Here is a 26562-nt window from a genome sequence, read left to right on the forward strand (position 1 = left end):
AGGTACAAATTCTAGACTCAATAGGTGCAACTCTTTTTTTTGCTTAGCATTGTCATATTGACAATGCCCTTCAGAGTTCTGACAAGTAGGGAGTAGTCAAGGATTTTTTTTTTTAAGGTAACTTCAAAGAGAGTCTGAATCTCAAATCTGGTTGCCTGAGAGATGTCCAGATAACGCATTTTTCCTAAATGTGTCTTTAAGTTGAGTACTTTTTTGTAATGCATTCATATTGTTTGCTCTTATCAATCATTGACTGATTTGATGTTGTATACTCTTAATTCCTTGGTGTGGAGAATGATTGGGTCTATGCAGCATAAGGCCAAAGATGAAAACATGCCTTTCTAAGATTCCCCCCAAAATTGCAAATAGTATGTCTCTAACATTTGGGAAAGTGTCAGCTGTAATTAGCCACCTGTGCCCTTTCTGAAGTTCAGTATGGTGTGCTGTTGGCACTGTAGGAAGAAATAATTTATAAAACGGAGAAGAAAATCAGGGCTTCAGAAATAATTGATACTTGTAGCCCAAGGCCTTAAACTGCTGTGCTTGGGTGAAAATGTATTATAACCCCTGCAACTCTCATGGCTCTAGGCCACTTTCAGATGTTTCAAATAGTTAAATACAGTATTTAACAACCTTTGATTTAAGATATTTTAATATGTGAGTTACTACTACAGCTGAAAAATAGCAAAAGAAATATAGATTGAATATATTTGGTAATACCATCAGAAGTAGTGTGTGCGCAGAGTAGTATTTGCCTAGCTATTGTGCTTGTAGAAAACCACACAGAGGTATTAATGGAGTACAGTATTTGATGAACAGTGGTAACATTCATTAAATATTTGTCAAGTATTGTTCAATCGGTACTCCTTGCTACATTTTCTTTTCCTTCCTATCTTTACTCGGCTTTTCCCCCTTCCCCCTCATGGGGAGGATGGTTAATTCCCCCTCATATTTGTGTTCTTTTTCTTGCTTTGTGTTCTCTGCCAACTCCTATGTATTGTCTCTTTCCTGCTTCACCCCGACCTATAGAGTTAGACATTGTAGTTAACGTTTTACCTAGACTTTTTGTGGTTGTAGCACTAAATTTGTCCTCTTACATTGATATGAAAATGGAGCTTTCCTGAATTCATCCCTCTGCTTTGTTGCTGCGGAGTGTCCGTTTCTTATACTTGATTCTTCTCTTAGTGATGTATTAAGCCTGTTTCCCCAAAAATAGCTCTGGTGTCTTGGTTTTACTCTTGCTCCCAACTTTCTCAAATCTTGGCATAATGCAAGTGACCTGATTTTTGTCAGTTTCATTTTTGCCTAGAAGTCTCAAAGTAGTGAAAACTGGTGAGCATTCTCACCCTGTATCCGATCTTGGATGCTAAAGAACGGCAGGGGTATTGGCGCTGACAGCCTGTAGAACCAGGAGGACAGCAGTACATCACTTTATGCAGTTCACGTTTTGCAAGCTTTCTTCTCACCCATAAGGGCCAGGTAATTTTTTTTTTAAATTAATGTCCTGTCTCCAGACAGTGGTGGGAATCCTGCTTGCCATGCTCTGTTTAGATTCTTTTATATGCTTCCAGCTGCGGTGGTATTTAAGTGCCTTGGATAAGCAATTTCTCTTACTGTGTGATGGTGTGAACTTGGAAACTGAAGTGCGGGGGGTGGGGGCTATGTATGGTGACATTGGTCAGGCTATGTATGATGACGTGGAGGGATTCTTGGCCTCACCAGTGCTGTGTAATAAGTTGGGTATCTTGGGTAATGCCTTTTTACCTGGAAAGGATTTGCAGTTAAACTCGGGAGAGAACAAATACTCCTTGCATTTCCTAGATGGGGCTCTTGTATAACCATTACAATCATAGAAAAGGTTAGAGAAGGGGAGCATACACGACTGTAGAAAGGCAGAAAAAATGAAACAAGAACAGATTGTAAAATCCTTTAGAAAGCTTTTATAGTGTTGTGCAAAGATTTTTTGCTTGGTCTATTATTGAAATTTTATATTTACATCTCTGTCATGGTAGTTATTGTGGTACACATCTTGATCTAGTTCATTTCCCCCCTTCTGTTTCCATGATGGATAAATCAGAGTTGTTTTGGTGACAAACTGTTTCAGAGGGCATTGTATCAGTAGCACAGAGGAATGTATGGGGATCTGGGGGACAGACCTATGATAATCATCCTCTATTTTGATGATTGAACCATAGTTTCAAATTCAGAAATATTTTTAAATGTCATCAGAGAGAGACTCTCTTCTCTGACCAACTTTTCGGTTGTCCTTGGCAATCAACCCCCAGGATTTTTGTTCCCTAGTGTGACGGGCATAGAGCTGGAAGCCAGTTCGGATGGCCTGAAGACTTCAAGTGAGCATTGGCAGGCTCATAACTTCTGCTAGTGAAGCTTAGCATAAGAGCAACATGGTGGTAGTGTCGCTTCCCCTCCCCGCCCGCCCCTGCAATCCTCAACCGAAAAGCCCACCTTAGGAGGATTCCATCATGTGAGTAGGGATAGCTCCATGGTTTGAGCATTGGCTTGCTAAACCCAGGGTTGTGAGTTCAAACCTTGCGGAGGCCATTTGTGGCAAAAAATGTTAGAGATGGTACTTGGTCCTGCTGGGAAGGCAGGGGACTGGACTCGATGACCTTCAAGGTCCCTTCCAGTCCTAGGAGATAGGTAATCTCCATTAATTTAAATCCGGGTCAACACATTCAGTACCATCTTATCTTAAGGAATTGGAAACCGATATCATCCTTTAACAGAATGTGATCTTCAGGGGACCATGGATAGTGGGTTACTTCTCCTCTTCTCTCTGTATTACTGAAACTGATGACCCAAGGTAGTCTCTCAAGTGCAATCTGGCTGGCATGCTGGTGTGAAGTCTAACCTCTTAAAGACCTGTCCTGTATGTATTTATCTGCTTAAGAAAGATGGGATTTCATAACAGAACTGTAAATTAGTGGCCTGAGAGAGTAAGGAGGCAAAAATCCAGGATTAGAACATAAAATGTGGGGACCTGCACAGTGAACAGAACAATGGCAGAACCATGTGGTCTAGGTGACCTCTTAAAGACGCATGTTGATTCTGAGGAAAGCATTATTATTGGATTAAATTTGTATACATTTACCTTTTACATATAGGTTGTGTCTACATTGGCACCCTTTTCTGGAAAAGGGATGCTAATGAGACACTTCGGAATTGCAAATGCTGTGGGGGGTTTAAATATCCCCCGCGGCATTTGCATGAACATGGCTGCCGCTTTTTTCCGGCTCGGGGCTTTGCCGGAGAAAAGCGCCAGTCTAGACGGGATCTTTCGGAAAATAAAGCCTTTTCCGGAAGATCCCTTATTCCTCTTAAAATCCCCTGCGGCATTTGCAATTCCGAAGTGTCTCATTAGTATCCCTTTTCCGGAAAAGGGTGCCAATGTAGACACAGCCATACAGTAGATCCTTGAATTAATATATTCCTTACTTTCTGGAAAGATTTAATAGTGCTATAGTGAGATCTCTTATGTTTTAACTACCTTTACAAAGTATCTTAACATTTATTAAAGATACTTTGAGTTTATTATAAATAAAACTAAATTACACTTGTCAAATGAGCAAAATAGCTTTTGGTTTCCTTATTCAGTTTGCACTAACTGAATCCTGAGACAAACAGCAAGTAATTCATTATAGATCTATCATTAGTACAAGTTAGATTCCCCCATATTTGTTCATTTTCCTAATCTGCAAAGCTGTCTCTGCCATCTTCTCTGCAATCCTGTGGGGAAAAATGGATTCCAAATTTGTAGCACTGGGATTCCATCCCTGTTAATAACTTCCAATATCACAGTGCCTCATGAAGGAGACTCTAATATACCAGAGAGCACCCTTTTAAAACCATGAGCCTTAAATAGCGAAAGGGGGGGAAAAACAGGAACACTGGCCAAGGAAACTTTTTTCATTTCTAATTTTCTGTTTTTTTTTTTTCTTTAGGGAGACAGTCATCTTGAAGGATGATTTTTTCACTTCATTTTACCATAGGGTTAATCTTGTAGCTTTTACAAACTTTGTATTCTGTTAACATTGTTTTAGTGTGATACGTTTTCTAAATACACTAATAGAGTTTATAGAAACACTTTGTCTGCTCTGTATAAAATATGTGCATGTTAGGGTTTTCTGGTTTAGCTTTGTTTATAAAGCATTTAGTTTTATGCAGTTCAGATGCTTTTGTTGGATTGATGTTTAAGCCTGAAACAATAAATTAGTTCTATTGTATGACAGCCTGAACCAGCATTCAAAGTGGGAGTGTTGTTCAAACTATCATGGAATTACATTTTCCCTGGGGAACTGCTCAGTCATCTGGTTTTGTATTGGTATTTGTGCTAGATTGTGTTGAAATTTGGGATATAGGTTCTTCCTATGACAGTCAAGAAACAGGCCTGACTCTCTTGGCAAAATTTCCTCTAAAATATGTAATTCTCAATTTTGGCATTGAGTCTAAATAGTACAGCATAGCCTAATGAAAAGGAGATGTTAATTGTATACCATTGTAATAGTACAGGTTGAAACTCTCTAACTAGGATTCTCTGGTCTGCCAATATCCATGGTCCGGCATGAATGTTGCAGGACCAGAGAGTCCCGGTTGAGGGCCAGTGGCAAGGATCCCTGCGGGGCCGGCAGGACAGTGGGCTCCGGCAGTGTGTGGCAGCAGGTCTGTCTAGGGGGCTGGGAGAGATGCGCATGGCTACCCCATGGGGCTGGGAGCTGCGGTAGCTTAGTAGGGCAGGGATCTGTGGCATGTGGCTGCCCCGCAGGACCCGGAGCCCCAGCGTGGCACGTGCAGCTGCCCCGCAGGACCCGGAGCCCCAGCGTGGCACGCGCAGCTGCTCTGTGGGACCTGGAGCCAAGGCTGTGATGGTTGCCCAGCAGGGTCAGCAGAGCAGCGAGGCCAGCAGGAGGTGAGGAGCTATTCTGGAGGCCAGCAGGCAGGCCATGGGGGCGGCAGCAGGGGGTTCAGAAATGACCTCCCCAGTTCAGCAAAATCCCTCATCCAGGTCCTGTCAGGTCCTGAGGGTGCTGGACCAGGGAGCTCCAACATGTGTACATTTTAAGCATTATTGGGCCTGTATGAATTTTAAAAACCAGACTAAACTGCAAGATTGAGACAGCTTGACTTAAGGAGGGGTTAATCCAAGAAAGTAAGGCTGGTTTTGTTCTGCTCCTGGGCTATGTCTACACTGCCGGTTTTGCTGGCAGTGAGTATGCAAATGAGGCATGTATTGGCATATCTGTGTCATTTGCATAATTTATACAAGCCGTTTTTGCGGAAAAAAGTAGTATGGACATTTTCTTTTTGTACAAAAACCCCCTTTCCCACCAGATCATTATGCCCCAAAAAGTAGGTTTACCGATCTGGTGGGAAAGGGGTTTTTTGCACAAAGAAAACATGCACACTGCTTGTTTTTGCGTAAAAACCCCTAGCAAAAATGGATCAGCAGAAAATATGCAAATGAGATTGCGACTCTTGCAAATGAGTCCCTCATTAGCATATTTTTGCCGAGAACTCGTGTAGACGTAGCCCTGGTGAATGCCTCTTCCACCTTTCACTCACACCAGTATGTCTAACTCAGTTTGATAATTTGGAAGATCAGCCTTAACTTTGAGCATTACCTGTTTGGGTGTTCAGTTTATCTAACTCTCAAGAATGAGGGAGAAGGCAACTCCTCACAGTTCAGATTCAGATATGGAAGGTCCAAAAATCTTCTTAGCTGTAAAGTCCCTAATTTCCCCACATGGTATTATGTTTAACTCTCTTGAGGTATATTGAAAACCATCTCTTATGTAATGAACTAAGTGTCTGTTCTCCAAGAGACTGGATGGAAATCTGTCCTATTAACCTGTCAGCTGCAGTGTAATTGTAGCATTGTAGGTCCCAGGATGTTAGACACACAAGATGGGTGAGGGAGTATCTTTTATAGGACCAATTGTCAAATAGAAGAACAGCGGCGTGGCTTGAAAGCTTGTATCTCACAATACTGTTTATTGAAACAGTTTCTATTGTATCTGACAGATAAGCTAGTTGAGAATTTTGTAAATGCATCAAATGGGTTCTTATGCATTAGATGGTATATAGATCAACTTGAAAAATGAGCCAGAATCTTACAAGCAGGCCCATATAAAAACCCAGCAGATTTCAGATAAGCCCCTAATTGGGGAGTCCAGCATGTGAGCCTGTTAAGCTGCTGGGAAAGGGGAGGCACCAGCTGGACTGTGTTGGTTGACTCATGTCTTTCCTAGCAGCCTTGCTGGAAAAGGGCGTAGAATAGCGCACTCATACTCTCTCATCCCACAGGGGTTGGGTAGGGCATTGAGCCGTGCCTCATGGTGGTCCTGGGAAAGCAGAGCATGCAATTTCTAAGAATGAATTCAGCTGCTTGGTGTTCATTCATCTGTTTGTTTTCCCCCTTAAACCCTGCCAGCCCAGGGAGGATCCTGTTTACACAAACTGGATGTCAGGAGAGCATTATCCTTTTATCTGGACAGAACCAAGTCCTGTAGGAGGTCTCCTGGTCTGTTCATGTCAATTATTGATGGATCTATAGGGTCCACAGTGTCTCCATCTACAGGCTCTTTCTAGGTCAGGGTGGGCAGTCCAAGAACTTGGTCATGGGCCGTGGTATCCAACCAGTACTGAAGCAATAGCCAATATAGTGGCTGCTGCTTCAGCAAACTAGCCATACTCAACTGGCCAAATAGCCACATGTGGCTAATGGCTAATGTGTTGGATACCACAGAGTTAAACCTTCACTTCCCTAGTTCAGGCTTTGGCTAGGAAGTGTTTTCCCAAAGCAGTTCCTGGCCAGCAGTCCAGCGGGAGTCTCGGGCAGGCTCCCTGCCTTCTGCGCCCTTGCATGCTGCTCAAAGCCACTGGAGGCAGGGGCCATGTGCATCCTCCAGTTACTGCCCAGAGTGAGTAACCTCTCTGTTCTTGTTCATGTCAGTTTGGCTTCTGAAGATTGTTGTCTGTGGTAAGTGAACACAGGTTGTCTTTTTTTTTTTCTTTGTGTGCTCAGAGGCGCAAATGGCTTGAGTCTGTCTTGATTCTGTCTTCTGTTCCTGAACAGCAACAGAGAAGGGATATTTGTAACCCTTGATTTCACTTCTGCTGTGAACCTGCAATCAGCAGCAGTAAAATGGACCTGAAATGTTGGAAACTTCAATTTGTTGCTGCTGGCACTGATCAGCAAGCCTCAGCCACTCAGTTATTGGCTTAGGATCCTGCAGAGTAGGCCCAATATTCAATCTTCTGTTTAATCAGCGGTCTGTGGTGACTGTGGAAACAGGAAAGAGTGGGTCTCTGCTTTTCAGCTATTGTCAAGTGTTTAGAAGTGCTGTCTCCAGTGTAGGGTATAGTACATGGCCAGGAAACCCTCTGAGTTCGATGACTTTCCAAATCCAGTAGATTTGGAAGCAGAGCTTTATGGTAGGGACTGTGCCTCCTGATGGTGGTTTACTGAGCAGACATTGTCTCGGTGCCTCTACCTCTGTTTTCTTGTCTGAAGCGAGCTTTTTTGCAGTGGATTCCTTCCTCTGGGAATCTAGCTTCTGCTTTCCGTACCTGCCTTTGAAATGGAAAGCAAAGCTTGTGGAAGATTTATTTGGCACCGTTTTGGTCCAGCTCTTACCCACAGTCGGAGGTGCTCAGCTGCTCCTTATCTCTTCAGGATCACCTAAAGACAATAACGGAGCAGTTTGAACCAACAGTGCATCTCACCAGAGCTAGCTTAATGTCACAAAGCCACAAGCACGTTCAGGAGGAGAGAGAGATTGTCCGTCTTCAGCATTCAAGAGCCTAAGCTTTAGATGGGCTTGACAGCCTTGTGGGAGAAACTGAATGGCAGATTGAGTGGTAGGGATGTGATTTGGAACAAGTATTACCAAGAAGGTGTGGATGATCTCATCCGTGCTGCTGAGAATTGGGCTGGCTTGTTCCAGGAGGAGTAATACCAGTCCAGGGCTTCACCGGTCAATAGATTGCTATTAAACCCAGTCTCGATCCTGTCATCAAGATGCATTTCAGGACTCGGGAACAAGCCATGGCACTGGAAGCAAACCACAGCTTTAATGGTGGTCCTCATCAACTCTTTCTGGTAGTGGAAAGTTCTTCGGGCCAAGTTCTGAAGGTATCATGGCTGGTTGTATTTCTGTACCCTGGCTGACTGGAGGATAGAGAATGTGATGCCAGTTTTTTAAAAGGCACCAGAGATGATCCTGGCCAGCAAGCCTAGCTTGAGTATCAAAAAAAATTGGTTGGAACTGTAGTAAAGAAGAGAATTATCAGAAACATTGGTGAACATGATTGGTGAGAGCAGAGTTAACATGGCTTTTGTAAAGGGAAATCATGCCTCACAAGTGTCTTCACATTCTGTGGGAGGGGGCGATCAGCAAGCCGGTGAGCAAGGGTGACCCAGTAGATATAGTATACTTAGACTCTCCGAAGCCTTTGATAACGTCCTTCACCAGGGCTCTTGAGCACAGTGAGCGTACCTAGTGGAGAGAGTCTGCGACGTTAGTCCTTGGATCAGAGGCCTGGAGTCAAGTAGTGGTCAAGCCATGGCTCTGAAGCAAAACTGTCAAGTCAGACTGTGAGCAGGCTCACAGAATTTGGCAAGAGTGAGACTGGTATTACAAAAACACACACCTCTTCTGAGAGGTGATACCAGGATAGCCCAATACCAAGTGAGAAACAGGCCTCAGGCATAACAGGAGCACATTGGCCTCAGAGATAAGGTCAGGATAACAGTGTCATGGATAGAAACACTTTGATGGAACCAGCATGTACAGGGTAGATGGTGGTAGCTAACCCTGCCAGTGGGGCAATACATAACTTGCTTGTATCAGTGTGTAAAATGGAGCCTTAAAGGGAGTGTCTTTGGCTAGCCTGGCCGTGCAGTGCAAAGTTCTGCCCCGACTGAGCTGATCTATTGTGATGGGTGTGTTAATGGCCCTGAGTCTATGGGATCCCAGGACTGTGCTTCATTAACAATAAACCAGGCAGAGTCACTTCACTGCTAACAAGCTGGTGATTATTGGGCAGTTTGACATCGGTCTGCTGTGCCAATGAGCTGCGCAGAGCTGGGACAGCACACAACACACACGAACATAGGCCAGCATCTGGCAATGTGCGGGCGAGTCCCCTCATGGATTCATAATTGATTAAAAAGCAGAAACAAAAGGCAGGAATCACTTATTCAGTGGAGAGAGGTAAATAGTGGTGTCCCCAGGGATTTTTATTGTGGCCTGTGTTCATCGTATTCATACGTGGTCTGAAAGAGGGGGCAAACAGTGGCAAAGTGTGCAGATGATACAAAATTACTCAAGATAGTTAAGCCTGAAACAGGCCAAATAATTACAAAGGGACCTCACAAAACTGTGTGACTGGGCAATACAATGCCATATGAACTGCAGTGGTGTTCAGTGCTCAGTAATACAAAGTGGAAAAACAATCCCAGTTATATATACAAAATGAGATCTAAATTGGCTGTTAGCTTTCTTGAGTGGTATCTGAATCTCTGAAAACGTGTTCAGTATGACACAGCAGTTAAAAAAGCTAACCATGTTAGGAAAGGGATAGAAAAGAGAGAATGTCAGAATTCCACTATATACATCTGTGGTTTTTCATGCCTTGAACACTGCATGCGGTTCTGGTCATTGTATCTCCCAGTACCTTTCCCCATCTTGATGTATCTTTTTGGAAGGGAAATAACAGTGATTAAGGGTATAGAATAGCTTCCATAAGAGGTTTAAAAAGACTGGGATTTTTTCGTTTAGAAAAGAGAATAAAGGGGGCTATGAATGAAGTCTAATGTCATGAATGGTGTGGAGAAAGGGAATAAGGAAGTGTTTACTCCTTCACGTGGCACAAAAACCAGGGGTCACCCAGTGCAATGAATAGCAGATGTAAAACACAGAAGACAGTACTTCGCAGAATGCACAGCCTATATAGCTTGTTGCCAAGGGATGTTGTGAATGCCAAAAGCATCACTGGGTTAAACTGGATGGCTATGTCTACACTCACGGCTTCTTGCGCGAGTAATATGCAAATGAGGCTGTGTGGAATATCGCTGAGCCTCATTTGCATATTTAATGAGCCACCTTTTTTTCATGAGGCTTTTGCGCAAGAAGGAGCGTCTACAATGCCCCCTCTTGCGCAAGAAAAGCCCTCTTGCGCAATGCCGTTCTTCCTGTCAAGTAATAGGTATAACGGCATTGCGCAAGAGGGTTTTTCTAGCGCAAGAAGGGGCAGTGTAGATGCTCCTTGCGCAAGAGCCTCTTCTGAAAAAATGGTGGCTCCTTAGGTATGCAAATGAGGCTCAGTGATATTCCATGCTTAGCCTCATTTGTATATTACTCGGGCAAGAAGCTGTGAGTGTAGACATAGCTGATAAGTTCATGGAGAGCAGGTTCTTTGACTATTAGCTAATATGGTCAGGGATGCAATCCCATGCTCTGGAGGTTCCTAGTCTCTGATTCCAGAAGAGCGGGGAGTGGATGACTTCAGATGGATCACTCAATTGATTGCTCTGCTCTGTTCATTCCCTCTGAGTAGGAACTCGACTAGTCGTTCTCCCTCCCCCCCCCCCCCCCCCCAGCACCGTCTCGGCAGGGGGCAGGAGGCAGCGGGAAAATGGCCCAAGCAGGGACTGAAACAGTCCTGCTTGTACCAGTCCCACTGCTGCTGCTCTCCCTTTGAAATGTAGGAGAGCCGCTCCTGAAGAAGCCTGGAGGGGAACCCATGCCAGCAGGTACTGCTTTGCTCCTGGCGTGGGTTCCCACTGCCTCTCTCTTTTGAAGTGTACAGGACCAAAGAGTGGAGGGCAGCATTATTCAGATGCAGCTGAGCAACTTGACCCCTAAGGCTCTGGATCAACTCTGTCCTCTCCATGATGGTCATTGCAGAGGTGTCCAACAGCTGAGATGGAGAAAGTGAGTCATGAATGCTCAGGCCATGTAGTTGAAGCAACAGCGATCAGGCAGGGACTGCAGCCTGAGATCAGAGCAGGAACTCAAGAACGGGAGCAGACACAGGCTGGAGCGGGAATAGTGTTTCAGAGCCACTAAGCTGTAGGAGATACTTTGAGTGACGTAGTGACATTGAGCATCCTTGGATGGCTGATCTCATGGGGATCCTATGCCTCTGCTCTTGGGGTCACTGGGGAAATCCTCATCTGTAGTTTGGCCTGATTGATTTTTCTAAGGGCTCCGTGTCAGTCAGAGACTCAGGTATTCCTCAGAAGCACATACCAGCTTTGTAACTCATGTATGGCATGGTGGTCGAAGGCTTTCTGAAACATGCATGCGTAGTGTCACTTGAGATGGGGCAGGACTTTTTTTTAATATGTAGTTGTAGGGCCACATTGATATTTGGGATCTTTGCCTCCTCACTTAAGACCTGTGTAAAATCATTTGTCCGCTTGTGTGTTTGTCATAATGGCCAATTTTAATTTTATCCAATTATTATGTGCAGTTACAATTTTTCAATATGTAAATGATAGTTTGGTGTAGACGGTGAATCTGAAATTCATTGGTAGGTTCAAGTTTATGAACTTTGTTTTGTCCCACAACTAGCTTCGACGCAAATGTCAGTGAATGTTCCAAGTAGATGTTTCCAGCCACATCAAGCTATTCTGTATGGGCATGAAGGTGAGCTTGGGGTGAGAGGGGATATCAGGGACACTAACAATGAACACTTGCAAGCAGGCAGAAATAGTGGCATATTGGGTTGTTGCTGGGTCTAGATTTCATTCTAAATGGCAGCCGTCAATAATGTTGTTGGAATATTGAATTGGAGATTGACAGTCTCATTTCTTACTGAGTTTTAGACTGGCAGTGGCATACTAGGTTATGGTAAGGATAAAACTAAACACATAAGATGAGGTTGAACTAAACTCAAGAAAACCAAAATGGAAAAGCCTTGGCACAGTAGACCAAAACAGAAAACTCAGAAGTTGCCTCAGAGCTCAGTATAGTTGAATCTCCATGAATTGAATACATACGGAAAGTGCAAAATACGCAGGAAGATTCCTTTGTTTTCTGCTATAAAAGAAAGGAAACTAATATCCTTACATTAGCAATGGAGACTTTTAATACACATGCTATAAAAGATGAGGCCCTGCATATCCTTACATGAACAAGGAAGCAGGAAGGCAAGAAATTGAGCTGCTGGCAGTCAGGGATAGAATACGATACTCCTGACATCAAATTCCCTGGCATATCCACTAAATCAGTGGTTCTCAACCAGGGGTACGTATACCCTGGGGTATGCATTGGTTTTCTAGAGAATACATCAGCTCCTCTAGATATTTGCCTAGTCTACAGCAGACTACATAAAAAGCACTAGCAAAGTCATTACGTACTAAAATTTCATACGAGGACTTGTTTATAGGGCTCACATTTCAGTGTATCATATAGAATGTACAATATTTCTATTGTGATTGGTAGAGATTCAGCAACTTTTCAGTAATACTTTGCTCTCAAAATCAGACAAGTGTTAAAGCAATAGGGATGTAAGCGATTAATGAACTAGTTGACTATCCAATAAGCAAAACATCAAGCAAAAGCTTATCCTATAGTAAACAGATTAGTCGCTCCTCCACTTGATGCCTCTATCCAAAAGAGGCAGCAAGGGTGGGGGAAGAGGAGAGGGCATTTAGTATAGTATTCTTGTACAACTCCTGACTATGGATGTTAAATTTCGATTAGTTGGTTAATCAAGTAGTTGATGGAATTTCCTGCTCTTCCCTCCCCCCCCCCCCCCCAAGTGCCTCTCTGACAGATGGAGCTGGGGAGGGAGGGGGTGACTAGTTGAATTACTACTCAACTACCCAATAAGCATACAAGCAACTAGTTGCTTACATCCCTACTTCCAGCATTGATGTTTTTCTGATTAAATTCTTCCTCCCAGATGGTCTGGCTGATGATTGATTTCAGCTTTGTGAAATTGGCCCTTTTAGGGCATCAAGTAACATATTATCACTGCACAGGACTTCATTCTGCTTGTATGCAAGTGTGATCAAGTCGCAATCATTTGTACATAAACTAGCATTAACTTTTATTTCTGAGATCAGTTCCTCTTGATTTGTCAAGACAAAAATTTGATATGTAATTCTTCTGTGTAGGATGCAGTACTTGAGAGCTTTTGTGTAAGAGTGTTTTGACTGCATAGGAACTGTCATAGCATCCTAGTGAGAAATAGTGTAGTAGTACGCTTGGATGCTACTTTCAGTTCTTAGACCAATGCTCTCCACATCCCTGTTTTCATTCTAGGGAAATGATTGCCAAGAATGATACACAATCAGACGTGTTTGGATGCGATGACCCTAGTCAGGAAGGACAACCTCAAAGAGCTAATTCAGCATAGCTTTGGAACAGAAAAATCTAGTGCCTGCACACTTTAAAGCAGTGAGTGATTGTAACATTAAGGGGGCATTCTAAAGAGGAATGAATTGATGCTTTAAACAGATAAGACTAACTCTCAGTAGTGTGCATACGTGTGTGTATACACACACACATGCTCGTCACAAGTGATTTATTTTTTACATCCTTTAGTGATGAGGTGTCCCCTCATGAAGATCGGTTCTAAATTTTTAATGTAGGTTTGATAAACTCCCTCCTGAATTGTACAGTTTTTCTTTCTGGTACTGTAAGTAGAAAAGTTGTAGATTAATGGGGGAAAAATGCTGAATAATAGGAAATATTTAATGTGGCACTTGCAAGCAGTCAAACTCTGACAAGAGTTTAGGATTTTAAAGTATATTAAAGACTGATGGGGTTTGCATTCCTCTTATTGCAACATAAGGTGTAATTTCTCTGTTCCAGAATGTAAATATTTATCTCTGTGCAAAGTAGAGCAGCTACTATTGAGAACTGATCTGGCATACTTAGAGGTTTTCCTTAAGGAATTTGTTTCCTTTTATTTACAGTGTTATCATATATTTAAATTCCTGTAGAGCTCTGAGGCTTGTTTTTAATCCTGGCAAAGAAAACCCAGATTCTGAAACAGTCTCTAAATACAGAAAACTGTAACTTTCTGAGCATGTGCTGTGACCAGTGTGTGGGTGTGGAATTCCAGCAAATCTAGGAAATGATACTGCTGTGTTAATGTGGATGCAAGAGGACCATTGATGGAGAAGCGATGATTGTGGGCCATGTCAGCTGGGGTCCTCTCCAGCAGTTATTGCAGGGCAAACCCGAAGTGGTAGAGATTGTAAGGTCATATAGGAACAATTTAAATCCCCCCTGAATCAACTAGTGTGTACCTATTACTTTCCTATTCCTCTTTTTTGCCTGAGGTCCCTCATTGCAGAGAATTGGGGGGAGTAGGGCAGCATTTCAGACTAGCCCATTGTTACAACAATCCTCCTTTCAGAGCTTATCTGTGCTATTTAACTCATCCAGTTATTGGAAAAAGTCATTAAAATTAGTTTTTGTCATATTAGTTGAGTCTGTGGCGATCTGGAAACATTTTTCTCTACATAAGACTTTTCGAATCCTCACTTCAGGTAAAGCTCATTTCTGCGGACACACTTTTCGTTTAATCTCCATAGAAGTTCATTTTTTTTTTTTAGAGACATGAAGGGCATCACACAAATCTTGTCTGGGAAATGTGAGACTTCAGGCTGACTACAGCATTTGTCTTCACAATTTGTGTGTGATGGTTATTGGTTATGAAGCATGCCAACTATAGTCCCTGAGACAGGAAGCAAGCACAGAATAGTCAGTAGTGCGGCAAGCTCTGACACATTCTCCTTCTGTTGGGCCTGAGCTCTTACCTGTTGAGATCTCTCCTGACTGAATTTTCCATGCATGTCAAGCCTTGGCTTCTTTGCCCATCCCATGTGAGCCAGTTGGGATGGTGGTTTTAGTGATGTGGCCAAACATGTGTGCACAAGGAAATTGACAAATCCAGCTAGTTGAGTGAATAGAAATTAGGTAATAAGTACTTCAGGTCGTATGTGATCTAGTTTCTATTTAAGCCACTGGCGTAAGTATTGAGAGCTGTCCTGTACGTGTCAGCACAAAGTGGCTCACATCTTGACTTCAAAAGGAATTCTAGCACTCTTAAAATTGGTCCAGCCCTTTGGTTCAATGGCATTATAGGAGTGTAGCGAAGTACAGTATCCTCAATTTCCCTGGCTCTTCAGTATCCTTGTACAGCATCTGTCATTCTTCATTCACACGCCCTTCTCATTAACAGTTGAATCCATAGACTCTAACACGACAAAAGCAGTTTTAATAACTGATTTTTTTCAATTACTTGGACAGTTAAACAGCACTAAGCTCTGAAAGGAGGGCTGCTATAACAATGGACTATCCCAAAACGCTAACCCTCTCTTCCTCCCCTCCATCCCCCACAATAGCTGACTCAGGAGGATTTAAGTAGGGGAATATAACCTGGAGGGAGCTATTAGAAGTTGGGTGCAAAACTGTTTGGATAACAGTTACCATAGAGTAGTTACTAATGGTTCTCAATCATGCTGGAAGGGTGTGCTGGAAGGGCATAACAAGTAGGGATTCCTCCAGGATAAGTTACGGGTCTGGTTCTGTTCAATATATTGGACCGCTTAGATAATGAAATGGAGAACACCATTGCATAGTTGCAGATAATATCAACCTGGGCGGGGTTACAAGTGCTTTGGAGTAGCGATGTTAAAATGGGTGTAATTTGATAACTGTGTAACCTGAAATTTTTAGAGGTTACATGCGGGGCGGCAGCCAGAGCTGGCACCCAGTGGCTCCCACTCTGCTCTCAGGGAGCCAGCTGCTGTCCTGTGTCACTGCCTCTGATGCAGAGTTAGCAGCACGGGGATGCCAGGTGGATCCCAAGGAGAGAGACTGAGAGCCGTGTATAGCCATTTGCGTAACTGATGAACATGGTTTATTGGTTACTTGTTTAAATGGCTATACTCTACATTCCTACTTTGGAGGACAGGATTATAATTCAAAGTGATCTGGAGAAATGGTCTGAGGTAAATAGGGTGAAATTCAATAAGGAGAAATGCTAAGTATGCCCCTTAGGGAGGAACAGTCAGTTGCAAACATACAAAATGGGAAGTGACTGTCTAGGAGGGAGTACTGTGGAAAGGGATCTAGGCGTCATAGTGAACCACAAGCTAAATGAGTCAGTGTGATTCTATTGGCCCCCCAACCCCCTCCTGCGTTGTTCTGGGATGTATCAGCTGGATTTGATGATCTCTCAAGGTTCTTTCTAGTTCTGTTCAGCGATTGGATGATCACCCTCCTTCCGTGGCGCCCCCCCCCCCCCCCCCCCCCAAGAAAAAGCCCTATGACAAATCCTTTTTGCAGGAGGTGCACATCTTGTGTATTGATGCCTTCCCTGAAAGACTAACTTTAAATACTAAAACGAGCCATTTAAACTGTAATTCTAACCTTATAGGCTTCTTCCACTTGTGGAATGCAGCATTTGTTTCCATAGTATCAGTGTTCTTCAGCAAAAAGCATTTTCCTCAGTCCTTGTGGAAATATCTTTTTTTTTTTGTTTTTTTAAAACATTTGGCAAGGTCATTGCTTACTTCAAGCCTGTACTGATCTCTTTATAATATCTGCAGAATAATTAAATTAAGTAAATGCTTGGGCTATTTGGCCATTTTGAAACCAGAGGATGATCTCGGGAGGGAGGGTGGAGGAAACCTCTGTCTGATCTCATCACTTCTTAATGGCTGAAGAGTTTTCAAGGAATAACAAGAAATTACCTAGACTGAACTTTAGTTGGTTGCTACTTCTCTGCTTTGTACCTGACTGCAAGGAATTATTCAGTGGACTTTTTTTTCCCAGTCAACATTTCTTGGGAGCATTTATGTTGTGGTGAGACACCTCCATAGCATTGCAGTCCTATTTAACTGCAGAAAGAAAGGAAAAGTCTGAGACAGCTTTTTAAAAATGTTTCACACACAAAAATGAGCGGTTCCTACCCCGTGTGGAATTTGTTACAGTGGGAGTCACCAGATGGTGCTATTACATATAATTTTACAAGTTCTCTCTCAATATGCAAGCAGTGGATAGAGTTGGGGGGGAGGGGAAGTGTCTTATTGTTTTGTAATAGAGATGCAGCGGTGTTGGTATGGTCTTATTGTTCTGTGATGTAGGTTACTTGAGAGAAGCTTTTTGCCATGACTGCTCTAATCAGGCACTGGTGTTCTGGACTGAGATTTTGGCAAAAAGGATTTGTCTATGTACTGAATGACTATATTTTCACCATGTACATGAGCCCCTGAATAAAATGAAGTTACACTAAAAAAAATACCCAGGCTCCAGTTTGTGGACTTCTCATCTAGTGGGCAGCCAACTTGTAAGGCCCAGACATCTGCTACTACTTTGCAGAGGTGATGCTATTTCTCTGTATATAGTTAAGAATGTGGTTCTGGTGATAAACGAATGTAATCTTTTACTTCTGCACTGCTATACAATATTGCCTTATTAAAAATATGTAACTGCTAATGTTACAGGAACTACACTAATAAGATGATGAAAAATGGATAACATGCTAATATCTTCCAGTTCTTCTTCTGTAGGATCCCAGTAGTTTTGTTTTGGACTTTTGCTTACATCAGAATTGGAAATGTGCATACACATTCCCTGTGTAGTAGAAAATATTTTCATTTTAATGTTGAAAGACTAGTATTTAAGGGGACATAATCTTAATTACCTGAGTGCATATTATACCTTGTGAACTCAAATACTGTTTATGCACTTGGGTGCTGTGATCAATACTGAGGTAGGTGAGCTCATGAGATAAGTACTGAGCGCTTAATAATGCTCCAGTTCTGTTAGGTGTATTTTCATACTTATCACCTTAAACTCGTATATTTGAACACAGATGGTTTTATTATAAGGTGCTCATCTGTTTTACTGATGTAATATTATATACTACTGGTAAATTGGAGCAATAAACTTCATACTGTTTCAAAGTGTGATTCATAAATACTTGACTGTACTTTGAATTGAGGCAATCTTTTGCGAGTAGAAAACTGTTTGCTCAATGTTTCTTTGAGTGTGAAGTATGATTCTTCACTTTGACCAGGATGGATTTAGTTCCATACGACAGTTTGATAACTTGCTTACATGCCATAGTAATTTTCAAAGCACTAAAATACACTGGGTCTATACATTACATTACTGTCTTATTGTAGAATTCACAGGGGTGATCTATGTTTTCGCTCTTATGCATGCAGAGATTAACTACCGTACTACCTCTGCCCTTTTTCACTTCTCTCATCTCCATTTCATAACTGAAAAGTTGTCATTTTCCTAGAATCTGCATCTTTCTAGCCTGAGTGTGCTTTGCATGCAGATATGTTTAGCATAATAAAGAAGCGTATTTTTGTTGTGATTACTGCATAATAAGCATACTGCTGAAATGTAAATTCCATTGTAAAAAAATACAGAAATCAAGTCCCAAGGAGTCATTTGTCTTCTGTATTGTAGCATAACTAGCTATATGTTTTCATTGTGGTGTTACAGAAAGGAACCCTAGTGTAAGCAATACTTGTTAATCTCCATTTCTAGGCGATGTTCCCTTCATCATAATGTTACATATTAATCATATTGTGTTCATGGTGACAGGAATATGTCTCCAGATTATTGTAGACAAATTTTGAAAGTACACTGTATCCCTATCCACCCCCTTTTTTTCCCAGAGTAAACCAGAAATTGGCTCATAAAGCAGAGGTGGATTTTATTCCTGTTTTTTGCTGCTTCCTGGAAACTCTCACATTAGATTTAGTAGCTAATGGCTGTGGAACATGAAATTCAAGCAGTTGCTTCTGGATTACCGCCTGAAATAACCACTTTTGGGCTTCCTAGTAATCTGGAACATACTAAAGTGTCTGCAAAAAATGCAGTCAAAGACACTATGAGGAGAACACTAAATGTGTGGCTACACAGGTATTTTTATACTCTGCAACAGGCATAAGTGAAAAGGAACATGTAATTTAAATGGTTGTGACTATCTACATCTAGCCTCCAGGAAGGAATGTTTAGTTGAAGTGGTGTGTCAGTGTGTACACAGGTAGTAGGAAGAGCTATAAATGTAGCTGTATACAACCTTTGGTGTGGCAAGGTAGATAATGGAAACTTATTTAACTCACATGTCTAAGCAAGAGCTTTATTCCTCCTTGTAAGAGGTGATTGAAGTATGTCAGCTGTTGGAAGATAAGTGAGTTAAAGGTAAGTAGTACCTTAAAATCTAGTCATTTAAGAAAAGGTAAAAATAGCTTCAGATGATATACCTTTTCTTGAATTTCGCTCCCAGGTTTTATGGGTTTACAATCCAATTTTCTTAAAATTTCCTGTTTGAAAGACCCATACAAATAGGGAAAACTGACTAGACAAAGTGCAGTCAAAAGCACAAAAGAGTAAACAAATATTTTTCTAGACTGAGTTAAATAATGATCTTGGTGCTACTAATAATACTGCCTACATAAACCTCAGAGTCTTTGATGGTCTCTTTAAAAGTGACATGCACATTCAAAAACTTCTGCACTTCTTGTTTGATACTTAAACTGGGCCTGTGTGGGTGTTTGAGGTGTACTGCTTTTAGAATTACCAGCAATGATAACTTTGCTCTTCTCGGACTATTTCTTCAGTTTGCATGGTGAGCTCTTCTACCCTAATGCAGCAGTGCGCAACCTGTGGGTCTCGACGCCTATGGGGGTTGCAGCTGTCTTCCTGGGGGGTTGCAGCGCTTCGATCCGGGTTGGCCACCATTTTGTTTTCCTGGCTCAGAGCCCGATGTACACATGGCAGCGGCAAGGGGAGTGGCAGGGGAGCAGATTGGTGCTTTAAATAAAAGGGGCCACAACACAATGTCCCTGGTGCTTTTTTTTTTTTTTCCCTGCTCAACAAAAATTTTCCCGGCCCTGGGGGTTGCGAATTAAAAAAGGTTGAACACCACTGCCTTAGCAGGAGTGACGGTGTTGAATGTGAAACAGTCATCCTTCTTCCAAAATGTTAAATTAGACATTGACCTAAAATCCCTGGTCTTCCTATTGCTTGGCTTTCACACTGTGGCTGAGATGTCATGAGTAGGGCTCTACCAAATTCATGGTCCATATTGGTCAATTTCGTGGTCCTAGGATTTTGAAAACAGTAAATTTCATTGCTTAAATCTGAAATGTCGATGTTGTACCTGTAGGGGTCCTGTGGTCCCCTAAAGTTATTATGCAGGGTTGTGGTATTGCATCCTTGCTTCTGTGCTGCCTTCAGGGCTCAGTGGCCAGAGAGCAGCAGCTTAACACAGAGCCGCCCCCAGCCTGTAAGTGCAGAAGTAAGAATGGCATGTTATGATATTGGCGCCCTCGCTTCTGTGCTGCTATCTTTGGAACTGGCCCCTGGCCCCTCAGCAGCACACACTTAAGGGTGGTGTGCTACAGTACTGAAGAAATTCAAACTGTCCCTCCTACGGAAGCAGAAGACACAAGCTGACATCCGCCTCCCCTTGCAGGTCATCGTTTAGTATTCTTGGTTCTGTTTTTAGTGGACATAGGGATCTGTCCACTTACTGAATTTTCTCCTATGCTGAGGCGTGTACTCTACTTCAGTTAGCAGCCGTGGCAGGGAGGCAAGGGACAGCATTATCCTTCATCCCTAGAGTTGATCTCTGTAGATCAGCGGTAGGCAGTGTAGGTTAGCAAGTGGACAGCATGAGGGGCTCTCCTTCATTGCCCTGGGTCATGCTAACTCTGCTTGCGTACCTAGAATTTTGGGCGGGGGATTGTTTGCAGATGGAGTGCAGGGCTCTCACCACCATCTTGCTTCACGTGCATGTCGCTTCAGTAATACTGGCAGGAAAAAACTATGCAAACGGGAGCCAGCAGAATCTGGCAAGAACATGGGCAACGAACATTGTTTCATGGGCCACATGTAGACAGACATGGGCGGTAGGTTACCCACCACTGCTGGAGGCACATTAGCACTGTGGTATGGGAAGCTTGCCTTGTCTTGGGCTTTGCAAAGACAGTGCTTCATATGATCCTTGCAAAACATCAGCTGGAAAGGAAGTAGGTTTATGTGAGGAAAAAAGCTGTAATAACACTACACATGTTATAGAAAATCAGTCTAACTGCTGTTAACACCTCAGGGTTAGTCAGTGTGAACTGGCTTTTTAAATTCCCATATCACTGGCATTCTTTACCCATATGACTTGAGTTTTTCTATTTTGCTGTTGGTGTGCAGCTGCCTCAGACTTTTTTCATGCACTGATGGTGAGAGTTGCAGTGTATATTGATTTTTGCCACTCAAGGAAAGTTGCATTCTGTAAGTTCATGACTGACTTCAAGTTGACAATTTTTAAACAATCTAGATTTTGTGTTTTGTCTTAGCGGCTCCCATACTGTAAAACTTGCCTTTTACAAGAGGCAGTCCAAACCTAATTATATTTTTGTCTCTCCATTCTAGAGCCTGTCAGAATAAAAACTCAATCAAAAAGGGGATAATTGTTATGGTAATAGTAGGGATGTAAAAGAGTAGTTTGAGGTGGCCAGCCTGCGGCGCGTGAGCCACATGCGGCTCTTCTCCCCCAAAAGTGCAGCTTGCAAAGCTGCTCCTGTGCCCCCCAATGGCTCCCGGCTCCCCTGTGCTCACCGGGGTGACTATTCAAAATGGCGCCCAAGATGATGGCCGCCAACGGGTGGCTGATGTGTCCAAAAAGCCTAAGCTTGTTTCTTAAAGGGGCTCGACAATTCTGGTGTGGCTCTTGACACTTTTTCCGACGCTGTTCGGGTTTCCGTTAAATGGGTTGGCCACCCCTAGAGTAGTTGAATAGTAGACTACTCGCATTTTCTCCCCTCCCTTGCTGCTTCTGCTTCAGAGGTAGCTGGGGGAACGGGGAAAGCTGGCTTAAAAGCCGGTTCTTCTTCGGGGATGTCCCCACGGGTGCTCCACTATGGGTGCTGGACTTGCCCCGGTGCCGCAGATGGAAGCTTGTGATGAGCAGTGTTCAGCCGGACTGCGTATGTGCCGCGGGCTCGCGGCTTTCGCGCTCTTTTCTGTCTCATGCGGTGCAGCCCCCCCCCGCCAGTTCCTCTTTACCACCTCAGGCTGCAGACGCTTGGAACTGCACTCTTCATTTAGCTCACTGAACTAGATTATTTCTAGTTTCCTCCTTGTACATACGCCCTTACTTCATTTCCCTTGTTTTTCTCCTTATTTCTTAAAAAAAAAAAAGAGTAAGAATAGAAACCCCTTACTGTTCTTACCTCCTGCCTCTCAGCTGTTCTCCCTTTCGCCCCTTATACATAGTTGCGTTCCCTGGGGGAAATAGAAAGAAAGACAAAAACAACAGATAAAGACAACAGAACAGAGACATTATCACCACATTACCATTTACGCAGAGATAAAACTCGGCTGCAAACAACAACTGCCTCAGGGCAACCAGCAAAATGTCTTTAAAGAATGCGGCTCTTGCCTGGAGGCAATGCCAACCTCCGATGGCCACTCAATGCATCCGTTGTCTGGGGGAATCTCATGTCCCCCAGAAGTGTACCCATTGCACCAGACTCACCTCCAGGGCTAGGAAAGAGAGAGAGGCGTCTGCAAATGCTTCTCTTCGACAAAGTCCTGCAGCCGCAACAAACTGATTCTGACCAGCAGCCGCACAAGCTCCGGGCTTCCTCCCCGACTACAGGGCTTCAGAAGAAGCCTAGGGTCTCTCCGAGATCCTTACCAGCTATCTTAAATGGCATGGAAAGTCAGCCTGACAGACCTGGGACCTCTGGCACTATGAAGCCACGTCCCCCAGCCTCAGCAGCTCCAAAGCCGAAGTGCCCGCGGGAGCCTTCTCATACTCTGGCTCCCCAGGCAGCATTGCCTCAGCCCCTTCCTCTGCCTTCATTGCAGAGCGCTGAGCCAGCTCCGAGAACTGACCTGGAACTGACCATCATGGCACCAGCACTCGCCCCGCTCCTAAGCCACCGTGCGGTGCTGGACTACACAGTGCCGATCCGCCTCGCTACTGGCACGGCGCCGGCTGTTGCTGCCCCTGATCCGCCGGCGCCTATCAATAAGAGCACCCACTAGCTCTTCAGCGCATGCTGCCAGAACAGGAGCGCTGAGTCCTGCTCCTTTGATCTCCCCGCGCCAGAGATGCTCTCGCTCCCGCCTTCTCTCGCCGGCACCATCCTCACCTCTCCCGGTGTCTCGTTCTCCACTGCGCTATACCCACTGGCATGGATCTCCTCCAAGCTGCCTTCACCATTTCTAGCTGCTGTACCTTCCCATCGCAGACATCACTACAGGCAGCTCTCTGTGTCTCCTGCTTCTTCTAGGGCATCAGACATCCGCTCCTGTTTGCCCTGCTCTCCGTACCGTTACCAATATTATGCCCGTTCCAACTATCACGACTATCTTGAGACTCCCGCAGCGGCTACTGTTATCGATCACGTTCTGACTACAATTATCTATCACGCAGGTGCTCTCCAACTCTGGCCCCCCTTACTCCTCTGCACCATTCAGCATCACCACCTCATCCTCCATTAGACGGATCACACCGCCTTTGGGGACCACCTGCCCGGGACTTCCATCCCAGACTCGTCCCTGCCAGAGGAGGCAGTCACACCGGGCGACAGCTCTCCACCCGATGACCTCCGTCAGCTACTCGCTTAAACAACTCTTGGAACTATCACACAAGAGATTCCACTGCAGGAACTCAAGGACAAGTGGCACAAGCTTTTTAGGAATCTCCATCCACAGCATAGCTCACGCCTGGCCACTTCTCTTGACGAGAGCATCCTGGAACTGGCTGACGAAGTGCGGCATGCTCCAGTGTCGGCTCTCCCGACCAACAAACGGGCCGACAAGAAATATTTCTTGTATCACCAAAGGGCGCATGGAATTCCTCTTTGCCCATCCACAGCCTAACTCCCTAGTAGTCGACACAGCTCAACAGAGGGCTAGAGCCCCACACTTCAAACAACAGGGCTCTGATAAGGACGTAAAGAGACTTGACTTCCTGGGCAGGAAGGTCTACACTTCAGCAACTCTACTCCTCAGAATCGCCAATTACTTGGTGCATCTCTCCAATCACACCTTTGATATGTTTGCACGCCTCACCCCCCTCATGGATCATCTCTCTGATTCTAAGAAATCGATCCTGAGGTCAGTAATCCAAGAGGGTTACACATCAGCGAGAACGTCCCTCCAAATAGCCATAGATGTTGCTGACACAGCTGCTCACTCCACTGCTACTGCCATCGTTATGCGCAGAGATTCTTTTCTTCAAGCACCAGGAGTTCCAAAGGAACTACAGGCCAAAGTCGAGGACTTACCCTTCGACAAGGATAAGCTCTTTGCAGAGACCATGGACTCAATCTTACACTCCTCTAAAGACTCCTGAACAACCTTGCGAACTCTGGGAATGTACACTCCCCCCTTTAAGAGAAGCCGGTACTCACCATACCAGTGCAGATATGACTACTCCTACATCAGACATCAGTGGCAGCGACAACACCAGCAACAGAGGCCCTTTGACAACCAACGCTCTCGCCAGAGGCCTCAGCGACGCCGAAACCCAAACGGCAGGACGAACATGCCTCCCAACAACAAGCAACAGGTTTGATGCCTTGGTCGAGGGCAAGCAGACAGTCACAGGCAGCATCACAAATCGTACGACCCAGCTCTTTCACCACCGGATGAGGCCCTTTCTACGTCAATGGGCAAAAATCGCTACGGATAGATGGGTCCTCGAGATTGTTCAATCTGGCTACCCTATCCCTTTCTTAGCCATCCCACTAATCACCCCTTCCACCCTGTCCCTCTTCAGGGACCCCTCTCACGAGACCCTCCTCCGACTAGAAGCCGACCGCCTTCTCTCTCTAGGTGCCATAGAGCCAGTCCCAAAGGATTTCAGGAACCAGGGGCTTTTACTCACATTATTTCCTCGCCCAGAAGAGGTCTGGAGGTTGGTGCCCCATCCTAGATCTCTGCCGTTTGAACAAATATCTCAAGAAACGACGATTCAAAATGACGACTTTAGCTGCCATAATCCCTGCGTTAGATTCACAGGACTGGTTTGCCGCCCTCAACCTCCAGGACGCCTATTTCCATGTCCCTATCCATCCAACTTAAAGGAGGTTCTTGTGCTTCATCGTGGCAAAGGACCACTTCCAATACAAGGTCCTCCCCTTTGGGCTATCGTCAGCCCCCAAGGTGTTTTCAAAGGTTCTATCCGTGGTCACGGCCTTCCTCCGACGCCAAGGGGTACTCATCTTCCCTTACCTGGATGATTGCCTACTCGAGCCCTTCTGCACACGAGGTCTTCCAGATGGTTCAGCTCACGAGGCAAGTCTTTCAATCGCTTGGACTCCTCCTCAACGAGCAGAAGTCCGTTTTGCACCCCACTCAGAACATCAAGTTCATTGGGGCCCGCCTGGACTCACTTGCTGGCAGTTCCTACCCTTACAGAGGTTTCAAGCCATCCAAGACCTCATTCACACCACCACCATTAGCCCTACTGTTGCACTCATCGCATGCCTCAGACTGATGGGCCATATGGCCGCCACAACATATGTGGTGAAATACACCAGATTACATCTGCGCGTCCTTCAGTACTGGCTGACTCTTGTATATGACCACACCAGATACGATCTCCACAGGCCGGGAATGCCGCCACCTGGCGTTCTCCAGTCACTCCTTTGGTGGACCAGCCACACACACCTGCTGTCGGGTATACCTTTCCATCGGCAGGAGTCACTCCTCCAAATCACAACGGATGCCTCCCTACTAGGCTGGGGGGCTCACATAGGCTCCCTCTCAGTCCAAGGCCAGTGGTCCCCACAAGAAGCATGGCTACACATAAACCTTCTAGAGCTACGTGCCATTTTCAACGCATGCAAATCCTTCCTCGCCTACATTCGAAATACCGCGGTGAGGATACTCACGGACAACATCACAGCCATGTATTACGTGAATCGCCAAGGCAGCACTCGCTCCCGTTCCCTATGCATGGAAGCCATCCGCTTTTGGAACTGGTGCATTCACCATGGAGTAACACCTATGGCATCCTACTTACCTGGCACCACAAACGTGACGGCAGATTTCCTGAGCAGACCCTTCCATGTGAAGCATGAATGGGAAATGCATGATGGTGTCCTATGCGAGATCTTCCAACGTTGGGGTACTCCCCAGTGGACCTCTTTGCAACTCCCGTCAATACAAAATGCTGCAAGTACTGTACCAGGGCAGGCCTATGCCGCACATCCTTGAGGGACGCCTTCCTTACGACTTGGTGTGGACCCCTCCTCTATGCATCCCCCCCCATTACCTCTGATCCCCAAAGTCCTTCAGAAGCTGAAGACGGACAGGGCAGTGCTAATCCTCATAGCCCTGGACTGGCCTCACCAGCACTGGTTTCCCTTCCTCCACCGACTCTGCGCGGACACCGATCTGCCTTCCGTCTCTCCACAATCTCCTCACACAAGACCGAGGACCTCCAGATACAAATGCTGAACCTAACAGCATGGTTCCTAACTGGCTAACTCCATTTGAATCCCTCTGCTCCGTTCCAGTCAAATACGTCCTA

The 26562-nt window shown here is 44.6% G+C and overlaps 1 protein-coding gene across 7 annotated transcripts in view; it reads left to right on the plus strand.

Annotated features, from left to right (window-relative positions):
• The window catches only part of HDAC4 (histone deacetylase 4), a 228843-nt gene that overhangs the window by 6161 nt on the left and 196120 nt on the right, over positions 1 to 26562 (plus strand). The window contains exon 1 of one of the 7 annotated variants that reach the window (XM_089779974.1): positions 12726 to 13430. The exons of the other annotated variants lie outside the window; for them this stretch is intronic. The gene's annotated coding sequence lies outside the window, so the exon portion shown is untranslated. Of the gene's footprint in view, positions 1 to 12725; positions 13431 to 26562 lie in introns of those variants that run through there. 7 annotated transcript variants of the gene reach the window in all.

The sequence above is a fragment of the Pelodiscus sinensis genome, chromosome 7, assembly GCF_052426305.1.
Source record: "Pelodiscus sinensis isolate ZL-2025 chromosome 7, ASM5242630v1, whole genome shotgun sequence".
Taxonomy (NCBI): Eukaryota; Metazoa; Chordata; order Testudines; family Trionychidae; genus Pelodiscus; species Pelodiscus sinensis.